Source organism: Phaethon aethereus, assembly GCF_964289735.1.
Source record: "Phaethon aethereus genome assembly, chromosome: 3".
NCBI lineage: Eukaryota > Metazoa > Chordata > Aves > Phaethontiformes > Phaethontidae > Phaethon > Phaethon aethereus.
In genome coordinates, this window is record NC_138576.1 from 37310663 (window position 1) to 37322721 (window position 12059).

Genomic DNA, 12059 nt, shown 5'->3' on the forward strand with positions numbered 1-12059 from the left:
TATTGGGCAGTATTTTGTCTGTATCTGTTTGTTTCATAAAATGTAATGAAGGGATCATTCTATAGAATATACAAGTTTAAGAATGCAGAAAATGCTAGCATCTAACTTTACCAGCAGGTTCAAAAAAAGACATATAAAGTAAAAGAAGAATTCCTTACAGACAAAAGCAAGATTATCAAACTGTATAATAAATAGATTGTATAGGTTTTAAGATCATGCTATATAATTTGGAAAATACTTGAATTAATTAGTTAAAACAGTCATTGCAACATGAAAATTGTGGGCTATGCAGGCAATATAACTAAGGTATCCATCTGGACCCAGAAAGAATTATGTCTATCTCTAGCTCATGTAAACTGGAAAGAAAGTTGCATTATTTTATTTCAGAATTAGAGTTCATGTTTCATATTATAATATTAATAATAATATTAATTTGCATGAAGAAAAATTTATGCAACACTTAAAATGGTATTTAGTTTGTTGCAATAAGTGGGAGATGAAGAGCAGAGTATTTTTGGTAAAATTTATTTCTTAGGTTAAATTTTTTCCAGTAAACTATAGAGTTTAAAAAAGAGAGAGAAAGAGAGAGAAAGTGGATGTTCCTTTAACATTTGGAGGAGGGATGCATGAAATAAATTGAGTTTTAATAGAATTTTTTCATGTATTTTTGTGTGATGGTATGTATTTAATGCAAACTGTTCAGTCTTACTTGGGATTATGACTTGATTGTGCACTATCCTAGAAGGGTCAATAAAAAGAAAGCTTGCAGCTTTTTATTTGGCAGAAAATGAAGTTATTGATATATATAGAAAATATTCATCATACGTATATCTAGTTGTGGTCCAGTTTAACAAATGTTTTAAGTGTTGCTCGAGCAGTCTTAACTTTATTCTTTTTCTCTCTAGGATATGTTATGGGAGTAAGTTCTGACTGATGGAGGGGGAACATGTAATTTCCAACCCAAATTTATAGTATGTTTGAATTATATTCTGAAAAGGCTGCAGAAAGAACAATTTTGAAAGTATTAGACAATGAGCTGTGTCTTATTTTAAGTCACTAGTAGCATACCAGAGTTATCAATAGCAGACAAAAGCAAACAGACTTTAAACAAATGTAAGAATAGGGAAGTGTGTAACTTAAAAAATTGTTTTGTTTTTTAAGTTTAAAAAAGTTGTTCATTTTTAACGTTACTAAATCTCACCTGTTTAACAGAATTAGTCAGCCCTTCTTTCAGCAGTTTTTGCCAGTGGCAACACAGAACTCTCTAGTGCTCCACACTGATGAAAAGCTTACATTGAGCATTGCTCTTTGCTGAGTTAGTTACTATGGTACTACTTAACCTTGCCATACTGTAATTACTTTAAGTATTGCTTTCCTATTTGGTACATAAAATTTATTTCTAAAAATTTCTAATATAAGTTTGACTCCTCTTTGCCTTAACTTTATGTTGGAAAGAATCGTATATTTGATTTTAAGATAATAATAAGAGATATTATAAAACTGTCTAACTGGAAGTTGAGAAAATGGAATTAAATGAGTATCCTGTAATTTTTAACTGTAGAAGAATCTCTTTAACTATGCAAGTGATTTTGATTTTTCTAACGGCAAATTATCATATTACTGGCAGTGTAATTTGTAGATTTATGGGCAGCTAGTAGAAGGTTTGATTCATATATATAGAATATAGAGAATTTGGTCATTTAATCCCTAAACAATTCCTGTACCGCAGCTGGTATAATAAACTGCTCAAATGCAGGTCTCATTAGGGTGGCTTGATACCCCTGGTTGATGTGTACAATGGTTTTCATTTTTTTTACCTCTGGGAAAGCTATCACTCTCTTTCTTTTTTGCTTTTTGTTTTTGGTGTTTTTTTGCTTTTTCTTCACTGTCAAGAAACTGAAACCTTCAGTTTTACTTCCTAGAGTATCTGAAGAAAGTTGTGTCTAGCACTAAAGGGAAGGTACCTGTAGAGTGGGAGACGGTTTCTGGGGTGACAGGGACTTGTGATCCTTTATTAAAAAAAAAAAAAAAGTGTTTTGGATCTTGTAAATTTATTCTGTTTCTTCATACTTAGTATATGTGGACTGAAATTTGGGACAGTAAAATGCTTTTTTTTTTTTTTTTTTTTACTTGACTTTTTCAGCTTCAGGACCAAGTCCTTTTTCAGGTCAAGTCTCTGCTACCTGCAGCCCTCCATCTGTCTCATTTTAATTACCTTGCATTTGTGCTTGCTGCAAATCTTAGCCATTATTAGCCCAGTACTGATTTTTCATATTTTCTACTATGAAGAGTCTTGAAATGCCTCCCTACTTTACAGGGAAATGTGTGTTTATTATTGTGCAATGGGAAACATAGCAAGATTTTCTGACAAAAGATGTAATAAGGTTCCCTTTCACTTTTTTTTTTTTAAACATCCCTTTCTGTTTACCCAGAAAAATAATTTAATTCTCTCATATTCAAGAATTTAGAGCCATGTTTACATAAGGAGAGTTTCCTGCTCTGCTTCTGCTCCCTCCCACTAAATTGTCGGTCTGCCTTCTGCTACAGAAATGTCATAGACCCTCTTTTTTCTTTTTTTTTTTTTCTTTTATTCCCTTTACAGCATCATAGGGAAGTAGTGAAAGCATATTGCCTTCTGATACAGTAATTTATTTATTGATATTTTCCTCATCCAGCATTATAAGCATTTCATGGAGGATTAATGCATCTTGATCAACCAACCACAAACCATGGTCTGAAATAGGACTTTCATATAATGTTACCAAAGCTTACTCTGTAAATACTGCTTAACAAAAACTTTTCTACTTATCACAATAGGACACTAAAGGCCAGTATTTCTGACAGCCAGATTTACAGACCTGCTTCTAAATGTTTCTGACTTTGGGTAGCATTGTTTTGGTAGGCATGATTCTAAAAAGGATTAAAATATTTTTTTCTTGTTTTATAATCAAAACTAAAAATACAATTATCGGTTTTAAATACACCAAATGACAGCTTTAAAAAATTGTAATAAATAATTAAGTATTTGGCAGAAGGTTAATACTTCATATAATCAAATTTCATCAATAGAAATCAAATTTCATGTATAAAGAAATTTCAGAAGGATCCTAATCCTGAACACAGGATTAATAACAGTTCCTTAAGCCAAACTGCTGTTAGTTGCAAAGGCTTTTTACGTCTTCCGCTTAAGACAATCAAATTAGGGACTTAGAGCTTTATATATTAGAGGTGTGCAAATATCTGCTTTCTTTTTTATTTCATTTGGGTTGTGTTTTTTTTAAGTGGTTGTTGGCAGACAGGACAAATAAAGAAATCATGTAGGCATATATTCAGGTTAGCATGCAAGTAACTTTTAAATATCTGGTGAAACACAGAATTTGAAAAAATACCTTTTTATCCAAGCAAATTTCTTTGCTTGATTTTTTTTGTACAATTATATTTTTTTCAAAGTTGAAGATGTTTTCTAACATTGACTTGGATTGAAAACGAAATTCCTTTTAATCTTTCTAAATGAATCATCTAGATATTTCAAAAATTTTTTTTAGCTTCCTCACTAAGACTTGAGCAGAGCTAAAATTAGTTTATAAAATGTGTACATTCCAGAATATACAACTTTCTGTTCAATCCTTTCTTTAATAGGAAGTGTGCTTTGCTCAGGTTATGTACGTTTGTGGATACATCCTTTGATAAATATTGAAAATTTTTTACTTTGAAATTCTGACTGATTTTAGTGAGCTGTTCTCTTGAAACAAGCTTATCTGTCTATGACCCACAGTTTCAGAGAGCTATCTATGACTCTAGCTTTACAAATTAAAAAATAGGTTGACTATAGTACAGAGAGTATATCGAATAAACTACACCAGAAAAGTACAGAAATTACTCTTCATATTTTTATATTTTTACCTAATTGTCAAAATCCATTAATCTTGGAATATGAATAATAAAATTTAGTTTAGTATTTTGGACCAATATTCCCACATGCTAATATAGAAAATAAAAATAAGGAGCATGTAAAACAGTATAGTTATTCTGATTTTTCACCCAGTTAAGATTAATTTTATGATAGTAACCTCTCAAGCAAGTTAGTAGTTTGCTTTAATTCATTTAAATACTTCATCATGTGCTTAAAGTGAACCTCATACTTCAGCACTTTACTGACTCCAGGATGCTAACTTCTTGGCAAAAGCATACTAATATCAATTCAGTTGGACCCCTTAATTTTTATTGATGTTGCATATGTACTTTTCATTTTTATCTGTAATAGGAACTTTTCATGCTTCATAAATATGGTTTGTAAGAATACAATAACTGAATCTTATCTGCCTATGAAATAGAAATCTGATCCCCAACTGGATTCCGACTCCAGAACAGATACAATGTTAAGATACTAACATTTCAGAATGATACTGTAGAAGATGGATTATTTTGCAAATGTTGAGCTCCTCAGCATGATCGCATATATTCCTTTATGATAACTGCTTCAAAGACAGAAAGACCAGAAATGGAAAGCACATGTTGGTTCAGTGTCCATTTCTAACCCCCCAGGTATTAATTCCAAGAACTCTGAAAAGGAAAATTAAAAACCAGAAAATAGATTTGAAAATAGAAAAAGGAATATATACTGTGAAGTTCTGGAAAGCCCTGTTATTCAATAATTGCTGTTACATAGCTTGTCTAGCATTACACTTTTCTATCACGTTACTTTCTGTGCTGTATTTTTCCATTTTTAAAACTTTAAAATATTTCTGTCACAAAACCTGCACAGTGAATAGTTCTGGGTTTTTTTAAATCAAAACACGAAGTTATGTGTAATTCTTCATGTTATATGTAAACATTAAGTCCAAATCCAAATGTGGGTGCTAACTTTTCTCCTGAAATGAATGGACTTTGACACAAGTTACAGGGTGGGACTCATCCTGTTTAGCTGATATATAGCTAGTAGACACTGCTGTCTACTTCTCATAGAAGTCAACCAAGCAGCTAAGGTTAACTAAAAAATTTGCCAGCATGAATAGAGTCTTGCAAGGCTTTGTTGAATGGTACACAAATTCTTGAGAATCAGGCTCATTGCGACAGAATAGCTTTGAGTCAAATGAGCCAAAGGAGTTAAATGTATCTTAAGATATCTATGATGTTTCCATCTGATTTGCTTACTTTAGTTTTTCCTTTATAGCCAAGGCATTTCTTGTCCAACCTATTTGGATGTACGTAATTATGATAATTGGCCCTAGAGTTGTCTGTTTCTCTCTGCTGGCTATGAGGAAGGAAACTTAAGCTGAACAGCTGACATGAAGCTATTCATGCTGTAGACATGTGAAGTTAAGTGAGGAAAATACCGTCATATCTCTCTGAAGATTTCTTTTGGATGTGCTGGGCCAGAGCTATTAGTCCAGGAAAGGCCTGATCCTATGGAACCGTTGTAGTCATGCAAAGTGTCTTTCTGTCTGAACACTGACAAACTTATGTAAGTAACCTTACTAGATGTTTGTAACAAGTATTTTAGTTAGGATAGTTAATAAGTTAATGTAGTTCCCGAGTATTCAAATTCTTTAAGTGTACATCGTTGGAAGAGATTGATGATGAACTGGGATGCAGGGTACACATATTGGAGCTTGTAATGTACATTCAACTATAGTGTGTCTGAGGCATATGCCTCTAAATACGAAGCTCTGTTAAACTAACAGTCTATGCAGGCAACATATTTAGGAAGAAAAAAGACAAGAAGGATCACGGATGCAGTATGATTTTGAGCATTTTCTGAGATTTTTGTTGTTATTCAGCACTGCATAGCAGTCATGTCACTGAAATGTCAACCTACATGGCAGCAGCTCTATGTGGAAGCAAATGAAGGGCTGAAATATTCCTGTGGCTGGAGAGACTTTTTTTGGTAGCAGGCCTGCAGATTAGAGACATTGTGAATGTCAGGATGGACTAGCTCAGTTGGTGATCAATCCATTGGGGAAAATGGAGTTTGCGTGGAGCTTTTTTCAGATAGATAACAGAAAGGTTTAAAGTGCTAAGAACTGAGCTATGGATGATAGGGCTTGTCTTCATAAGCCTTTCTCCATGTCATCATTCTGTATCCAGTGAATGTTCTGGGCAGGTATGGCACCCACCACATGCTTTATTCCAAATGTGAGTGTGTCTGATGTGATGTAGAGAAATCTCCAGATAAGGTCCTCTTTCCAAGAAGTCTACTTTTTTTACGCAATATGTCTAATCTCTTCATCCATAAATTTATATATGTTGTAATAGAGCTTTTATATGGGTTAGGAAAAAAGCTATATTATTTTTCCCAAATAAGGTAGAAAATGGCTAAAATCATTAATTAGGAAAAAATAGCTGAGAATATTATGCAACTAGAAAAGCTAAATACATTTTGCAGTCCACTGTTTTTCAAGGTACTAAAATGTCTCTCCAGCACATTTGGCTTTTTGTAGTTTCTACTGTTGACTTTTACTAACACATCAGATATTACTAATTCTTCACCCAGGTAAAAGAAAAGAGATTGATGCCATGTAGACCTCATGAAAATAATTAAACTTGCATCTGGACCATCCTCTTTAAGATGACATTTCTTTCCCTATTATGCTGGTAAGCACAGATTGTAACATACTTCAAATTGTGAATGGTTAAAGGTGCTGCAGAATAGCGCTCTGGGTAAGTGTAGGGTTATTTTTTATTCCATGTGACTGCTGATGCTACTGGTAACAAAGGAAATAATAGCTGCATAGAATAATCAGTGGATCTGAATTTTGTCTAATAGATATATAATATACCTAGTTTGGAGGTACGGACTTCTGAAAACATAAATCTCTCCCCTGAAACACAGGAGTGAAAGAATCACTTGGAAGAGTGCCATACACCTTTGAAGTATATGCATGCTTTTGCAGCATCCCCTACTGCAGATTAGATTTTAAGATGCCTATGTGTCAGACAGAACGGGAAAATGACAAATGGTTCATGCGGTTTCTCTCTTCCCTCTCATACAATCATAAAATGATAGCACTAAGGAGAAAGGAGTTTAGAAGTATTCTTACAGAGCTAAAAGGTAGCAGGGCTTTGACTGCACTTAGGTGCTTGACAAAATTGAGGATGACATGTAATCAGAAAACCTCAGGTGTGTTTGGGAAGAGAAGCAGCAAATATTGATTACGTGATGAGAACTCTGTATTACTGTTGACTAGAGAATTATTGCTCTTAATATTGATGAATCATTGAATCCATGGAAACATAATATTGGAAAAGGAAAAATGCTTAATTACAGAAATCAGAATATATCATACCTCAGCAAGTAAATAAGTGATCTTCCTGGAAATTTTCTTGTTTCAAATAGTGTACAAAATCCAGGCTTTAAAAAAGCTCACAAAAATTATTATAAATTAAAATGACCTATTTGAATTCTAGATTAAGTAAGAGAGGAAAAAGTGCAGTGAAAGCTTATCTGGGTTCATGCTGCTTTTACTTCCTTATTCTCAGTGTTAATTCTGTCCTTTTCCTATTGCTTTCTTTACAGCTCAGTTAATCCTTTTGCATGCTTGAAAGCAGAATGTGAATAAGGAAGAAGCATCTGATTTTCATGGCATAGGTGGTATACCTGCTAGTCTGGAAGACCGTTTGATTATTATTTAATCTGTGTCTCCAAATAGGTAGTTTTAATGCTCCTGTTAACCTCCTTTCTTCTTGGAGCTTTCTTGCTTACTGACAGCGATTTGCAAAACGGAATGATGTTACAGAAAATTAAGCACTGCTTCCTTAATTCTTTTGGATATTGGATCTATGTGAATTAGCATATATACCATATGTGCTCTAAAAGTTCAATTTACAGGAAAAGTAACATTTTGTTACAGATTTACCTTCTGATTTTTCATTTGGAGAATTCTTTACAGTCTTCATTACAATGTGCTTTTAACACACAGCTTCACTAAATGCTTTTTGGGATACAGTATAAATGCACAGTTCTTTTGTCAAAGGCTTTGCAGTTTATTTGCTGCTGTAGTGTTTCATATCTCCATAAAATGGAAAAGGGAAGAGTTGTAGCCCTAGAATTTCTAACTAGAAATTACTGATATAATGGATTTTTGTTTGGAAGAGTAATTACAGTTGGTAATTAAAAAGAGCCTAGTTAAATATAGTAAAATGTAAATGGGAACTGTGGAATGATAGTTGACACTAGTGAAATCATCACTTCATCTTTCTTTCAAAACCTTCTTTTCATTTAACAGGACACATTAATATCTTTTGATTTCCTAGTTTGGCACACGCTTGCCTCTGTTTAAATGTGTGGGACAGTCCTGTACATAATGACTTAGAACATCAGCTTGCCCCATTGGGACCTCGTTTATTGGTTTGGGTTTTTTTGCCAAAAATACTTTCGAAGCTGTGTTTATCTACCTGTAGAGCTTATGCATAACCATCACTACTTGAATTCACAATACCAGGAAGATTAACTGATGTTTGTTCAGTGCTTTCTGAAATGTTAAAGTGCTTTTAAAAACTCATTATGTAGCTCACTGTGAGACGTTATAACCACTAAACACATGCACAGTGGCATATCTTCTGCAGTATGCTGTGGCATGCTATCGAGCATAGAAAAATTGCTTCTGTTCTTGCACGTTCTTTTTTGATAAGCAATGGTTTTGCTTTACATTCCCGTTTGTGCTTGGATTGAATTTTGGATTTTCAAGGGACCATGTGGCTTAGCTTAGGTTGTTAGTTGGGAAGGATGGCTGTAGTGCATTTAGGGTTAGATTTAGGGTTAGAACGGGATTTAGATTTAGGATGGCAAAGTAAGATCCTCAGCACAGAGGGAAATGCTTGAAAGGCTGTACTGAGGAGTGTTTGTCATGACCAACCAGACTACACTTGTTCTGCTAGCTTGCTGTTAATCCGGTGTAGAGTTGGTGTTAGAACAAATTCCCTGCTTAAGTCCTCAGCTAAAAGAAACTATGGTAGGCTACAGCTGTGGTAGTGGTGTGGATTTGAGTGCATATGCTTATGAGCTGCATTGAATGCCACCACATCCAGAAGGAGCTGCTGTCCCAAGTTTGGCTCCAAAACAAGCGGAGTTCATCTTGCTAGGATTTAACTGATGTACAAGTCATTAATAGAGCAGGTTTATGTCTGGGATAAAAGGATTGGTTACCTGGAGTTTGTTTTGTAGCTTTTTGCGTGGCTGAGACGTGCAGGGGGTTAAATCTGGTTCTGTAGCTTATCTTAAACTTAGTCTAGATTTTGTGTGATGGTGCTCTACCTGGCTGGTTAAGACTTGATCTGGCAGGGCAGCAAACTACTGTTAATGCTGTGCCCAGAGGGGGAAGTAGGCTTCAGGATTGGTCTCCGCAGCAACTCCTATTCATTGTTAGACTGACAGAATTTCTGGTATAGATTTAATTTAGGGAGATAGGATGTGATGAGCTAAAGGTGAACATGTTTACAGAAGGTATCATAGAGCTAGATTTAGGGTTGTCATGCTGAGGGCTTAGGAGTCTGGGGTTCCAGTTTTAGGTAGGCACTGGTAATGTAGCCTTCTCAAGTCACAACTAATTTGGTGGAGGTAATGTATTAGTGGGCTTGGGTAAGTGTAAGAATGAGAAGTGAGTTTATTAATGCCTATGGGACTCAGAGGGACTTTGGAGATGGAAGAGCATGCTGGGCTAGGTTTGTGGTAAGGAAGAAAAGTATCAGCTGAGTGTGTTTAGATCTGAGTGTTAGTGATCTGAGTTGCTGGATTAGTGTTATGGTAGAGAGCAAGGCTTGGATGTCCAGGATTTGTGCAGCAGAGAATGCTTTGCTAAAGTTGGAGGTATTCCAGAAAGAGAAGCTGAAGTAAGCTTGGGCAGATTATGATTTATATGGCTTGATTAAATTTAGGATTAGGACATTGTTGGTTGCAGTCTTGGACTTGAATGAAATACAGGCAACCAGATACCTTTGCTGGGCTGAACCACAATTGTAAATGCACACGTGCACACACACAGAGTCACAGAATAATTTATGGCAGCACAATCTGTATTGCATATCTTCTAGAATTATTTCTTTCCCGCTGAAGTATACATTTGAAACGCATGTAGCACTAACATTACAGAATTAAAACTAGTTTTAGGAAATAATGTTCTTGAATCCGCTCCAGTTTAACTTCGTATTATATAGGAATGGATTATTTTTACTTTATTCCAATAACAATTCACATGAGGAGAAATAAATTGAGTCAAATGCATAGAGCAAGAAAATGGGGAAAAAAACAGAAGAAAAAATGTGTGTGTGTTTCTCCTTTTTAGAAACGATGGCATCCCAGGTTGCATGATTACAGCGGAGCCTTTGAAGATTTAGCTTGCATGTTTTGCATTTCCTGGCATCTGTCGATCCCTGAATTGAGTTGGCAAAGCACAATTAAACCTCTAGGTGTATTGTCATGAAACAAGAACTTTTTGGCTCTGTTTCATCCTTATAATTAATTCTTTCATTAAAAGTTACTCCTAGTCTCTCCGAGTTTTCAGAGTATTAAACTTCTAGCTGAAGTTGCTGTTTTAAAGAACTCTGTTTTGTGTAGCCTTATCATTTAATCAAAACTCTTTTACTAAGCCTAGCTACTACATTTAATACAGAATACTGTAGGGAATTGTGTATGATAAATATGAGAGAGAGTGGGGTAGTAGAGAAAGATAAAAATCTGAGTAGTAGTTCTGCCTATAGGAATAAATTATAAACAGAGCTTAGTTTAGGTTAACTTATTCAGTTACATTCTGAGTTCTTCCTAGGCAATTTGATTACGTGAACTATAATTCAGTTCTGTTGACTAACTTAAACAGAGTAAATTCATCAAATGGTCATAGAATTACAGAATGGATACGGTTGGCAACAACCGCTGGAGGTGATATAGTACAACGCCTCTGCTCAAAGCAGGCTGAACTAGAGCAGGTTGCTCAGGGCTGCCCCTAACCAAGTTTTTGATTTTTCCAAGGATGGAAACTACACAGCCTCTCTGGGAAGCCTGTTCCTGTGTTGATCACCTTTATCACAGAAAAAAATATTTATGTTTAAATGGAATTTTCTGTATTTCAATTTTTGGCCATTGACTTCTGTCCTGTCACTGGATACCACTGAGAAGAGTCTGTCTCTATCTTCCTTACCCCCCACTGCACCACCCCACTTCCCACCCCCCACCACACATTGATGAGATCCCCACTGAGCCTTCTTTTCTCCAGGCGGAACAGTTCCAGCTCTCTCAGCCTCTCCTTGTCCCTTCATCATTTTTGTGACTCTTCACTGGTCCCGCTCCAGTATATCCAAGTCTTCTTTGTGCTGAGGAGCCCAGAACTGGACGCAGCATTCCAGGTATGTCTCACCAGTGCTGAGCAGATGGGGAGAGAACTTCCCTCAATTTGCTGGCAGCACTTCCCCTTATTGCAGCCCAGGATGCGGTTGGTCACCTTTGCCACAAGGACTCAGCGTTGGCTCATGCTCAGCTTGTCTGCCAAAGCCCCCAGGTTCTTTGCCAATCTGCTTTGCAGCTGTCAACCACCAGCCTGTACTGTGCATGGGGTTATTCCTCCTCAGGGATAACATTTTGCACTTCTCTTTGTGGCAACTCAAGATTCCACTTGGCTGGTTTCTCCAGCCTTATCGAGCTCCCTTTGAATGGTAGCAGAACCCATCACTCCTCCTGCTTTTGTACCATCTCCAAACTTGCGAAGTTTGGAAATGGTACAGAAGTCCCGTTATCCAGGTTGTTCATGAAGATGTTAAACAGTACTGGTGCCAATGTCAACCCCTGGGGTGCACCACTAATGCGTGGCCTCTAGTTGGATTTTATGCCTCTGATCACAACCCACTGAGAACAGCAGTTCAGGCAGATCTCAGTCCACCTCACTGTCCACTTACCAAGCTTGTAAATATATGCTGACTACTCTCAATCACCGTTTTGTCCATCATATGCCTGGAGATGGTTTTAAGGATTATTTGCTCCATCACCTCCCCAGGAATCAAGGTGAGGCTGACTGGCCTGTATTTCCCTGCACGCTCCTTCTTGAAGACAGAAGTGACATTTGCTTTCTTCC

General features: G+C 36.0%; 1 protein-coding gene across 1 annotated transcript in view; it reads left to right on the forward strand.

Annotated features, from left to right (window-relative positions):
• Positions 1 to 12059, forward strand: part of MEI4 (meiotic double-stranded break formation protein 4) — a gene marked incomplete at both ends in the record, with an annotated part of 81880 nt that overhangs the window by 40163 nt on the left and 29658 nt on the right. The window lies entirely within an intron of this gene.